Source organism: Bos javanicus, chromosome 24 (genome assembly GCF_032452875.1).
Source record: "Bos javanicus breed banteng chromosome 24, ARS-OSU_banteng_1.0, whole genome shotgun sequence".
Taxonomy (NCBI): Eukaryota; Metazoa; Chordata; class Mammalia; order Artiodactyla; family Bovidae; genus Bos; species Bos javanicus.
In genome coordinates this window covers 7,223,917-7,236,250 of record NC_083891.1, presented here as the reverse complement: position 1 = coordinate 7,236,250, position 12,334 = coordinate 7,223,917, and positions in this window count along the sequence as shown.

The window sequence follows — 12,334 nt, the reverse complement described above, 5'->3', positions numbered from 1 at the left end:
AAAGGCAATGTCAAGTCATATCCCAGTGCTACCTGCAAGTGTAACCACAAGGTAGACGCTCCATCAGAGGAACGCTGGGCCCCAGAAATGACCCTGCTGCTCCGTGAGGGAGGCTCCGTGGTTGGAGTTGCTTGCAGCCTTACACCCATTTGTAAAGCCATATCCAGGAGAAATTTCCAGCCAAACAACAGCAACAGCAAAAAACCCCACAGTACTTCAATCCCTTTTCCTCATTTTTCAGAAGGAAGAAATTATTGATCCAAAGGGCAAATCCTTTTCAGGCTACTTTTACATTAATTGGGATACTAATTTATTTATGAAGACAATGCAAGCAGGATTCCTAAACAAAAGGAGCTCTACCCAATAGATGTGTGGAAGTGCTTCATAGGCCCCCAGGGGCAGCAAGCATTCTGTGTGCCTTCCAGGAAAGTCACCTGGACCCCAGCCTGCCTTATTTAAAAATGAAAATCATGATTTATTAATAATTCTGATCTCTAAGAAGGAAAAGTGGTTGAGGCCTGAGGTTTCATTCCCCACTCATGAATTTTCCTAATCATGCCCCGTAACTTTGTCCTATGAATTTACATAATATTTAATTTTTAAGAGGATTGTCAAATTCTAATTTATTGTCCCCATACCAAAATAGAACGTTCGTAAATATTTCATGCCCTTTTAAAGTGGAAGGATGGAAACAAGATATATTCATGTTCCATTTCAAATAGTAGAGCAACATAAATTTGAACTCTGCTTTTTTTATATACAATTTAATAAGTAAGGGTCTTATTTATAGATGTAGAAAAGCAGACACAGATGTCTGCTATCGATATTTCTGTTCAATTTTGTCCTGGAAGTTTTTAATTTAGGGTGATTGGGCAAGAAAAAGAAAAGTCCTCCAGATTAGAAAGAAAAAGTACATCTATTTCTGTTTTTTCATTGACATGATCTTATTTAGAGAAAAATCCTAAGGAATCAAAACAGAAACTTGGAGGTAAAAAAAAGACCTTAGCAAGGTTAAAGGATACAAAATCAATATATAAAATCAATTATATGTCTGCTGCTGCTGCTGCTAAGTCACTTCAGTCGTGTCTGACTCTGTGTGACCCCATAGATAGATGGCAGCCCACCAGGCTCCGCCATCCCTGGGATTCTCCAGGCAAGAACACTAGAGTGGGTTGCCATTTCCTTCTCCAGTGCATGAAAGTGAAAAGTAAAAGGGAAGTCGCCCAGTCATGTCCAATGTTCGTGACCCCATGAACTGCAGCCTACCAGGCTCCTCCGTCCATGGGATTCTCCAGGCAAGAGTACTGGGGTAGGGTGCCATTGCCTTCTCCGATTATATGTCTATATACTAGCAATAAACAATTCAAAAATTAAATTAAGAAAGTTATTCCATTTATATTAACATCAAAAAGAATAAAACACCTAGAAATAAATTTAAGACAATAAATGTAATACTTCTACACTGAAAACTATAAAATATGATTGAAGGAAATTAAAGAAGACCTAAATAAATGGGAAGATATCCTGTGTCCTTGATTAGAATATTTACTGCTTTTAAGATGGTGATACTCTCCAAATTAAGCTACAGATGCATAGCAATTTCTATCAAATACCCAACTGCCTTTTCAGTGAAAATTGACAAGCTTATCTATCGGAAAATAATATTCACATGGAAATTAAGTCAGACTGACCCAAACAATCTCAAAAAGAGCAAAATTGAAGGATTTATACTTCCCATTCAAAACTTACTACAAAGCTACAGTATTCATGAATGCTTGGTACTGACATAGGGACAGAGATATCGACTAATGAAATAGAATTGAAAGTCCAGAAATAATCATTCACATGTATAGTCAATTGGTTATCAATCAGTGTTCCCAGACAATTCAATGAGGGAAGGAATAGTGGGTTTTTTTGGGTTTTGTTTTTTTTTTACAACAAATGGAATTGGATATCCACATGCAAAAGAATGAATTTGGATCTATTCCTCACATCGTCTATAAAATTAACTCAAAATAGATCAAAATCCTAAATGCAGGAGCTAAAACTATAAAATTCTCAGATGAGAATATAAGCATAAATCTTAAGGAGTGTGAATTAGGCAATGGTTTCTTAGACATGAAAGAAAAACAGGCAAAAAAAAAATTATTTAGACCATCACATTTAAAACTTTTTTGCTTCTAGGGACACTATCAAGAAAGTGAAAAGATAACCTGAGAGTGAAATAAAATATGTACAAATCTTTTATCTAATAAAGATCTATTATCAGAAACATACACAGAACTTTCACAGCTCCACAATAAGAGGACACATGACTGAATTTTAATGCATAAAGATTCTGAATAGATAGTTCTTCAAAAACAGATGTAGCTATGGCTAGGAAACACATTAAATGACCCTAAACATTATTAGTCATCAAAGAAATGAAAATCAAAGACCAGAATGAGATACTACTCACACCCTCTAGGATGGCTATAATAAAAAATGTTGAAGATAACATTGTTGGCAAGGAAATGGAGAAACTGTGAACCTCATACATTGCTGGTGGAAGTGGGAAATGGTGCAGCCACTGTGGAAAACAGCCTGGCAGTTTTTCAAAACGATAAACACAGAATCAACGTGTGTGTGTGTGTGTGTGCTTTCTGCTCAGTCGTGTCTGATTCTTTGCAACTCCATGAACTGTAGCCCACCAGGCTCCTCTGTCCATGGGATTTTGCCAAGGAAGAATACTCGAGCAGATTGACATTTCCTCCTCCAGGGGATCTTCCCAACCCAGGTATCCAACCCAAGTCTGTTGCATCTCCTGCATTGGCAGGCAGATTCTTTACTACTAGCGCCGCCTGGGAAGCCCCATGGAATCAAAATATGACTGAGCAATTCTGTTCCTAGATTTATGCATGCTAAGTCGTTTCAGTTGTGTTCAACTCTTGGCAACCCTCTGGGCCATAGCCCACCAGGCTCCTCTATCCATGGGATTCTCCAGGCAAGAAAACTGGGGTGGGTTTCCACACCCTCCTCCAGGCAATCCTCCCAACCCAGGGATCGAACCTGTATCTTTGGCATCTCCTACCCCAAGATTATTGAAAACAGGAATTCAAGGAAGTACTTGCACATAAATATCCATAACAGCACTATTTACAATAGCCAAAGGTGAAAAGAACTTACATGTCCATAAATGGAGGAATGGAAACACAAAATACAGCAAATCTGTATGACTGAAGAGTACTCAGCCATGAAAAAGGAGTGAAGGAATGGTCCATGCCACCACATGGATGACCTTTGACAACATTCTGTTTGCTGAAAAATGCAAGTCACATATTTCATGGTTCCAACTATCTGTGGGTTAGTCTGCTCCAGATGGCATAACAAAGATATTACAGGCTGAGCAGCATAAACAAAAGAAACATATTTTCATACTGTTCCCGAGGCAAGAAGTCAAAATGCCTGAAAATTTAGTTTCTGAGGAAGCCTGTCTTTCTGGCCTGAAGAAGGCTGCCTTCTGACTATGTTCCTTCGTCTGTGTGTATGTGGTGGGGGGAAAGGGGGCTTTCTGGTGACTCTGTCTCTTATAAGGACACCAGTCCTATTGGATTGAGGCCTCACCTTTTGACCTCATTAAACCTGAATTACTTCCTTTTTCTTTATTGGTTGCTTTAAGTCATGTCCAACTCTTTGCTATCCCATGGACTGTAGTCTGCCAAGCTCCTCTGTCCATGGAATTTCCCAGGCAAGAATACTGGAGTAAGTTGCCATTTCTTCTCCAGGGGATCTTCCCAACTCAGGGATTGATCCTGCATCTCCTGAACTGGCAAACTATACCACTGAGCTCAGAGAAGGCGATGGCACCCCACTCCAGTACTCTTGCCTGGAAAATCCCATGGATGGAGGAGCCTGGTGGGCTGCAGTCCGTGGGGTTGCGAAGAGTCGGACATGACTGAGTGACTTCCCTTTCACTTTTCACTTTCATGCCTTGGAGAAGGAAATGGCAACCCACTCCAGTGTTCTTGCCTGGAGAATCCCAGGGACGTGGGAGCCTGGTGGGCTGCCGTCTGTGGGGTCACACAGAGTCGGACACTACTGAAGTGACTTAGCAGCAGCAACAGCACCATTGAGCTACTAAGGAAACCCTTTCTTTGGTATTCCTGCCAAATACTGGGTTGGCCAAAAAGTTTGCTAGGGTCCAGCCTTTTCCATACGATTGGACAGAAAAACTTGAATGAACTTTTTGGCCAACCCAACACAATCACATTGGGAGTCAGAACTTAAACATACGGATTTAGGAGGCAAACCATTGAGTTTATAACAGCATGAAATATCTAAGGCAAATTTACAGACCCATACAGCAGATTGCTGGTTGCTAGGGGTTGGTGGGAGGGGCGATGGGGAGTAACTGATAAGTGACTACAAAGTGTCCTTTGTGGATACTGAAGGTGTTTTGGACCCAGATAACGATGATGGACCCAGGAGGAGCCTGCGGCGGGCACGCTAGGGGTCGGGTGGTAGTTGAAACCACGGCGGCTTGGCAAGAGTGAGGTCAGGGTCAGAGGTGGCCCCGAGCTTCTGAGTGAGCAGGGCGCTCCACAGGAGGCTCAGAGGGCGGCCTGTGAAGCTGGGAGCGAGGCTGAGGTGCTGAGATGCGGCGGCTCGGCTGCTGGCTGGATGGAAAGTTAATGTTTACTACGGAGTCCACCCAACGTTTCCAAGAAAATAAAGGTTAACTCACATAGTTTGGTGAGGAGATATCCCTCGTCCAAGGCAAGGAGCAGCGGCTGCACTTTGCTGGAGCAGCCGTGAAGAGAACCCCATGCCCAAGGTAAGAGAAACCCAAGTAAGACGGTAGGTGTTGCAAGGGGGCATCAGAGGGCAGACACACTGAAACCATACTCACAGAAAACTAGTCAATCTAATCACACTAGGACCACAGCCTTGTCTAACTCAGTGAAACTAAGCCATGCCCGTGGGGCCACCCAAGATGGGCAGGTCATGGTGGAGAGATCTGACAGAATGTGGTCCACTGGAGAAGGGAATGGCAAACCACTTCAGTATTCTTGCCTTGAGAACCCCATGAACAGTATGAAAAGGCAAAATGATAGGATACTGAAAGAGGAACTCCCCAGGTCAGTAGGTGCCCAATATGCTACTGGAGATCAGTGGAGAAATAACTCCAGAAAGAATGAAGGAATGGAGCCAAAGCAAAAACAATACCCAACTGTGGATGTGACTGGGGATAGAAGCAAGGTCCGATGCTGTAAAGAGCAATATTGCATAGGAACCTGGAATGTCAGGTCCATGAATCAAGGCAAATTGGAAGTGCTCAAACAAGAGATGGCAAGAGTGAATGTCGACATTCTAGGAATCAGCGAACTGAAATGGACTGAAATGGGTGAGTTTAACTCAGATGACGATTATATCTACTACTGTGGGCAGGAATCCCTTAGAAGAAATGGAGTAGCCATCATCGTCAACAAAAGAGTCTGAAATGCAGTACTTGGATGCAATCTCAAAAACGACAGAATGATCTCTGTTCGTTTCCAAGGCAAACCATTCAATATCACAGTAATCCAAGTCTTTGCCCCAACCAGTAATGCTGAAGAAGCTGAAGTTGAACGGTTCTATGAAGACCTCCAAGACCTTTTAGAACTAACACCCAAAAAAGATGTCCTTTTCATTATAGAGGACTGGAATACAAAAGTAGGAAGTCAAGAAACACCTGGAGTAAGAGGCAAATTTGGCCTTGGAATATGGAATGAAGCAGGACAAAGACTAATAGAGTTTTGCCAAGAAAGTGCACTGGTCATAACAAACACCCTCTTCCAACAACACAAGAGAAGACTCTACACATGGACATCAACAGATGGTCAACACCAAAATCAGATTGATTATATTCTTTGCAGCCAAAGATGGAGAAGCTCTATACAGTCATCAAAAACAAGACCAGGAGCTGACTATGGCTCAGATCATGAACTCCTTACTGCCAAATTCAGACTTAAATTGAAGAAAGTAGGGAAAACCACTAGACCATTCAGGTATGACCTAAATCAAATCCCTTATGATTATACAGTGGAAGTGAGAAATAGATTTAAGGGCCTAGATCTGATAGATAGAGTGCCTGATGAACCATGGACAGAGGTTCATGACATTGTACAGGAGACAGGGAGCAAGACCATCCCCATGGAAAAGAAATGCAAAAAAACAAAATGGCTGTCTGGGGAGGCCTTACAAATAGCTGCAAAAAGAAGAGAAGCGAAAAGCAAAGGAGAAAAGGAAAGATATAAGCATCTGAATGCAGAGTTCCAAAGAATAGCAAGAAGAGATAAGAAAGCCTTCTTCAGCAATCAATGCAAAGAAATAGAGGAAAACAACAGAACGGGAAAGACTAGAGATCTCTTCAAGAAAATTAGAGATACCAAGGGAACATTTCATGCAAAGATGGGCTAGATAACGGACAGAAATGGTATGGACCTAACAGAAGCAGAAGATATTAAGAAGAGATGGCAAGAATACACAGAAGAACTGTACAAAAAAGATCTTCATGACCCAGATAATCACGATGGTGTGATCACTGACCTAGAGCCAGACATCCTGGAATGTGAAGTCAAGTGGGCCTTAGAAAGCATCACTATGAACAAAGCTAGTTGGAGGTGATGGAATTCCAGTTGAGCTATTTCAAATCCTGAAAGATGATGCTGTGTAAGTGCTGCACTCAAAATGCCAGCAAATTTGGAAAACTCAGCAGTGGCCACAGGACTGGAAAAGGTCAGTTTTCATTACAATCCCAAAGAAAGGCAATGCCAAACAATGCTCAAACTACCACATAATTGCACTCATCTCACACGCTAGTAAAGTGATGCTCAAAATTCTTCAAGCCAGGCTTCAGCAATACATAAACCATGAACTTCCAGATGTTCAAGCTGGTTTTAGAAAAGGCAGAGGAACCAGAGATCAAATTGCCAACATCCGCTGGATCATCACAAAAGCAAGAGAGTTCCAGAAAAACATCTATTTCTGCTTTATTGACTATGCCAAAGCCTTTGACTGTGTGGATCACAATAAACTGTGGAAAATTCTGAAAGAGATGGGAATACCAGACCACCTGACCTGCCTCTTGAGAAATTTGTTTGCTGGTCAGGAAGCAACAGTTAGAACTGGACATGGAACAACAGACTGGTTCCAAATAGGAAAAGGAGTTTGTCAAGGCTGTATATTGTCACCCTGCTTATTTAACTTATATGCAGAGTACATCATGAGAAACGCTGGGCTGGAAGAAACACAAGCTGGAATCAAGATTGCCGAGAGAAATATCAATAACCTCAGATATGCAGATGACACCACCCTTATGGCAGAAAGTGAAGAGGAACTCAAAAGCCTCTTGATGAAAGTGAAAGTGGAGAGTGAAAAAGTTGGCTTAAAGCTCAACATTCAGAAAACGAAGATCATGGCATCCGGTCCCATCACTTCATGGGAAATAGATGGGGAAACAGTGGAAACAGTGTCAGACTTTATTTTTGGGGGCTCCAAAATCACTGCAGATGGTGACTACAGCCATGAAATTAAAAGACGCTTACTCCTTGGAAGAAAAGTTATGACCAACCTAGATAGCATATTCAAAAGCAGAGACATTACTTTGCCAACAAAGGCAAAGGTTCGTCTAGTCAAGGCTATGGTTTTTCCTGTGGTCATGTATGGATGTGAGAGTTGGACTGTGAAGAAGGCTGAGTGCCAAAGAATTGATGCTTTTGAACTGTGGTGTTGGAGAAGACTCTTGAGAGTCCCTTGGACTGCAAGGAGATCCAACCAGTCCATTCTGAAGGAGATCAGCCCTGGGATTTCTTTGGAAAGAATGATACTAAAGCTGAAACTCCAGTACTTTGGCCACCTCATGCGAAGAGTTGACTCATTGGAAAAGACTCTGATGCTGGCAGGGATTGGGGGCAGGAGGAGAAGGGGACGACAGAGGATGAGATGGCTGGATGGCATCACTGACTCGATGGACGTGAGTCTGGGTGAACTCTGGGAGTTGGTGATGGACAGGGAGGCCTGGCATGTTGCAATTCATGGGGTCACAAAGAGCCGGACACGACTGAGCGACTGAACTGAACTGAACTGAACGATGATGGTCACCTGACATGGTGAAATGTACTAAATGCAGCTGAATGGTATACTTTAAAATGTTAACTCTGGGTCAGGTGAATTTTCCCTCAAGAAAAAAATGAAATGAAACTTTTAAAAAAAAGTCAAAGAACAAATAATAAGAGAGAATCTGGAGAAATGACAACCCTGCTACACTGCTGGTAAAATGTAAAATAATGACAGCAACTTTGGAAAATTGTTAACAGTGACTCAAAGAGTTAAACACAGAGTTAGTATATGACACAGCAATTCTGCTTGTAAGTGTATACCCCTCAAGTGAAAACATACCTAACCACTAAACTCGACACAGGAATGTTTAGAGCAGCATTATTCATGAGAGCCCAAAGGTAGAAACAACCCAAGGTCCATCAAGTCAGGAAAAGAGAAACAAAGAATGTATGGAATGGATAAATCATAGCTATACAATAAAATACTATGTAGCTAAAAGAGGAATGAAATACTGATACGTGCACAGCATGGATGAACCTTGGAAACATTGCGTCGAGTCAAAGTCCGAGTGAAAGTAGCCAGACGCAGAAGACAGCAAGTTATATGATCTTATTTCTAGGAAATGTCCAGAATATGCGAATCTGTAGAGAGAGAAAATGGTTTCCTGCTTCCTTAGATTTGGGGTTCATTGGAGGCACAGAGGGTAACAGATAAGGGGTGAAGGGTTCTTTGTGAAATGATAAAAATGTTCTTAAATTGCTTGTGGTTGTGGTTGCACTTCTGTGAATATATTAAAAGCCATTGATATGTACTCTTTAAATTGGTGAGTAATATGCTACATGAATTATATCTCAATAAAGTGTTACAAAATGAAAAGCAGTAAGGAGACATTCAGTTGAGAACAAGAATTTCTTTTATAAAAAGCTTATTTTTGTAAAGACACACAGCGTCCTTTCCCACCAAACTGTGAATGTTTCCCCTCTATCTGGTGAGATTTACATGTGGCCCTTCTAAAGTGATAGATTAGATGGGTGGTCCTTACGTGAACCTTGAAGATTCATTACATTTATCATACATGATTGGGTAAACTTCCTTCCCATTGGGATAACTGTCTACTCTATATTTTAACTTCCCCAAACATTCTCTTTGATAAAATGAGGTAAATGTATGCTTTGATTTCCAAACTGTGAGATTTAACCAGCTAATGATGGGGAAGTCCTTGGATAAAGAGTGAAGGGGAAGCTCAAAGCAATCTTGTGAATATGTTCAGATATTTTTTCAACGTGTAAATTCACATAACCTCATTATGACCATCAGTTATATGATGCTGGTCAAATTTTACTTCCAGGAAAATGTAATAAAAGCCAACTCCAAAAAAAAAAAAAAAAAAGCCGGCTCCTTTGAGATCCAATACACAGATATAGATTCCTGTGATCTTCAGGTGATTCCCATGTGGGTAACCTCTGTCAACTCAACTTTAATAATAATGAACTCCATTTGTGCTCCAGCTGAAAGTAATTTATTTAATCTATGTTCTGAAAATGACCCTTTCAGTCCGGCTTTGGCTGATGAATACAGCTGGGCTGAATGTATCTTGGCTCTGTAAATAAAATACTGATTCCAATCACTGCCACAGAATGCATTTTGCTTGTGCAGATATTTTTCTGGCTCAGTTTTAAAGTTAGGTATCTCTAAGGAAGGAGAAGGCAATGGCACCCCACTCCAGCACTCCTGCCTGGAAAATCCCATGGACGCAGGAGCCTGGAAGGCTCCAGTCCATGGGATCACTAAGGGTCGGACATGACTGAGAGACTTCACTTTCACTAAGTCGCTCAGTTGTGTCCGAAATGGCAACCCACTCCAGTGTTCTTGCCTGGAGAATCCCAGGGACGGGGGAGCCTGGTGGGATGCCGTCTATGGGATCACACAGAGTCGGACACAACTGAAGTGACTTAGCAGCAGCAGCAGCAGCATCTCTAAGGAAGAATGAGACATCAGTTAAGGCAAAAACGTAGTCCAGAGCTAACATGGTAATTTTAAAATAATTTTGATCTTCTCTTTAATTGGGAAGGTAATTTTGCACAATTATTAGACTAAACTCTGTGTCATTCTGACTCCCAAATGAAGACAGAAGTCTTGGAATTCCAAAGAACATCTCTCATAGGGCTGGTGTCCACAGTCAATATACTTTTTATTTATAGTATTTCAGTACACCTCCTATGGCCCTGGACAGGCTGGGTGTCAAGGGGGCCTATAGCAGATCCCTGGAAACTCTCCATCTTTCCATTTCTATAGAAATCTCATCCATGATATCTGCTTAGTAAATATTCTGATTGAATAAATGAATGAATTTCCTGACGCTGCTTAGGTCATTGTGCTGGTAGTTTTGGAACCAAATTTTCTAAGCGTTAGTGTTCCTCCTTCTAGAAGTTTGCATATCCCCTGTCTTGTTCTGGTGTGTTCCTGGTGGGCAGAATGACGGTTCTTCCAAAGATGTCAATGTACTAACTCCTGGCACATATGTTCTTTTCCAGGGCAAAGGAAAATTAAGATTCCCAACTAGCTAACTTTTAGAATAGGGAGATTATCCTAGATTGTGCAAGTGGGCTCTGTGTGGTTACCAGGGGCTTTAAAGGTGGAAAGGGAAGCTAGAAAGGGAGGTCAGAGTGTGGCAATGTGAGACAGATAAACCTGGTTTTTCTTTTTTTTTTTTTTTTATCTAATATTTAAAGTCTAAAGTGCAAATGAGATCAACTAAGTAGAACCTATCTTCTTTTTTTTTTTTTTTTATTCAACTTATGCCTTTGAGCCTTGAGATACATTTTCCTTCAGATCACTAAGTTGAGTATCAATTACTGTTTCCTTTAACTAATGGACTTTTATTTTGTAGATCATGTAATGATATGGCTGGAAGCATCTGTGATGGGTAGAAAAATTTCTCTCAGTATTTTTTTTTTTCATTCAATAACTGGGTATTTTATTTTTATTTTTATTTATTTTTTTTTGACAGCTTTAGTTTTTCAGCACTTTTTTTTTTATTTGATAAATTTAACGCCTTTTATTGCCATACTTCATTTTACTGTGCTTTGCTTTAGTGAGCTTTTTTTTTTCCTTGTTAATTTTCTGTTTAGTTGATCTATCCATAAGTGTGAGTGGGGTATTAAAGTCTCCCACTATTATTGTGTTATTGTTAATTTCTCCTTTCATACTTGTTAGGATTTGTCTTACATACTGCGGTGCTCCCATGTTGGGTGGATATATATTTATAATTGTTATACCTTCTTCTTGGATTGATCCTTTGATCGTTATGTAGTGACCTTCTTTGTCTCTTTTCACAGCCTTTGTTTTAAAGTCTAATTTATCTGATACGAGTATTGTGACTCCCGCTTTCTTTTGGTCCCAATTTGCATGGAAAATCTTTTTCCAGCCCTTCACTTTCAATCTGTATGTGTCCCCTGTTTTGAGGTGGGTCTCATGTAGACAACATATGTAGGGGTCTTGTTTTTGTATCCATTCAGCCAGTCTTTGTCTTTTGGTTGGGGCATTCAACCCATTTACGTTTAAGGTAATTACTAATAAGTATGATCCCGTTGCCATTTACTTTATTGTTTTGGGTTCTAGTTTATACACCATTTTTGTGTTTCCTGTCTAGAGAATATCCTTTAGTATTTGTTGGAGAGCTGGTTTGGTGGTGCAGAATTCTCTCAGCTTTTGCTTGTCTGAAAAGCTTTTGATTTCTCCTTCATACTTGAATGAAATCCTTGCTGGGTACAATAATCTGGGCTGTAGGTTATTTTCTTTCATCATTTTAAGTATGTCTTGCCATTCCCTCCTGGCTTGAAGAGTTTCTATTGAAAGATCAGCTGTTATCCTTATGGGAATTCCCTTGTGTGTTATTTGTTGTTTTTCCCTTGCTGCTTTTAATATTTGTTCTTTGTGTTTGATCTTTGTTAATTTGATTAATATGTGTCTTGGGGTGTTTCTCCTTGGGTTTATCCTGTTTGGGACAGGAAAGCTAGAAAGGGAGGTCAGAGTGTGGCAATGTGAGAAAGATAAACCTGGTTTTTCTAGCTTTGAAGATGCAAGAAGGGGCCATGAGCCCAGGAACACCGGCAGCTCTAGAAGCTGGAAAAGCTAAGAGACAGAGTCTCCTCTAGAGTCTGCAGAGGGTACAGAACCCTGCAGACACTTTGATTTTAGCCCAGTGAGGCCCACGTCAGACTTCTGACCTACTAAACTGTAAAATCTGTGTTAT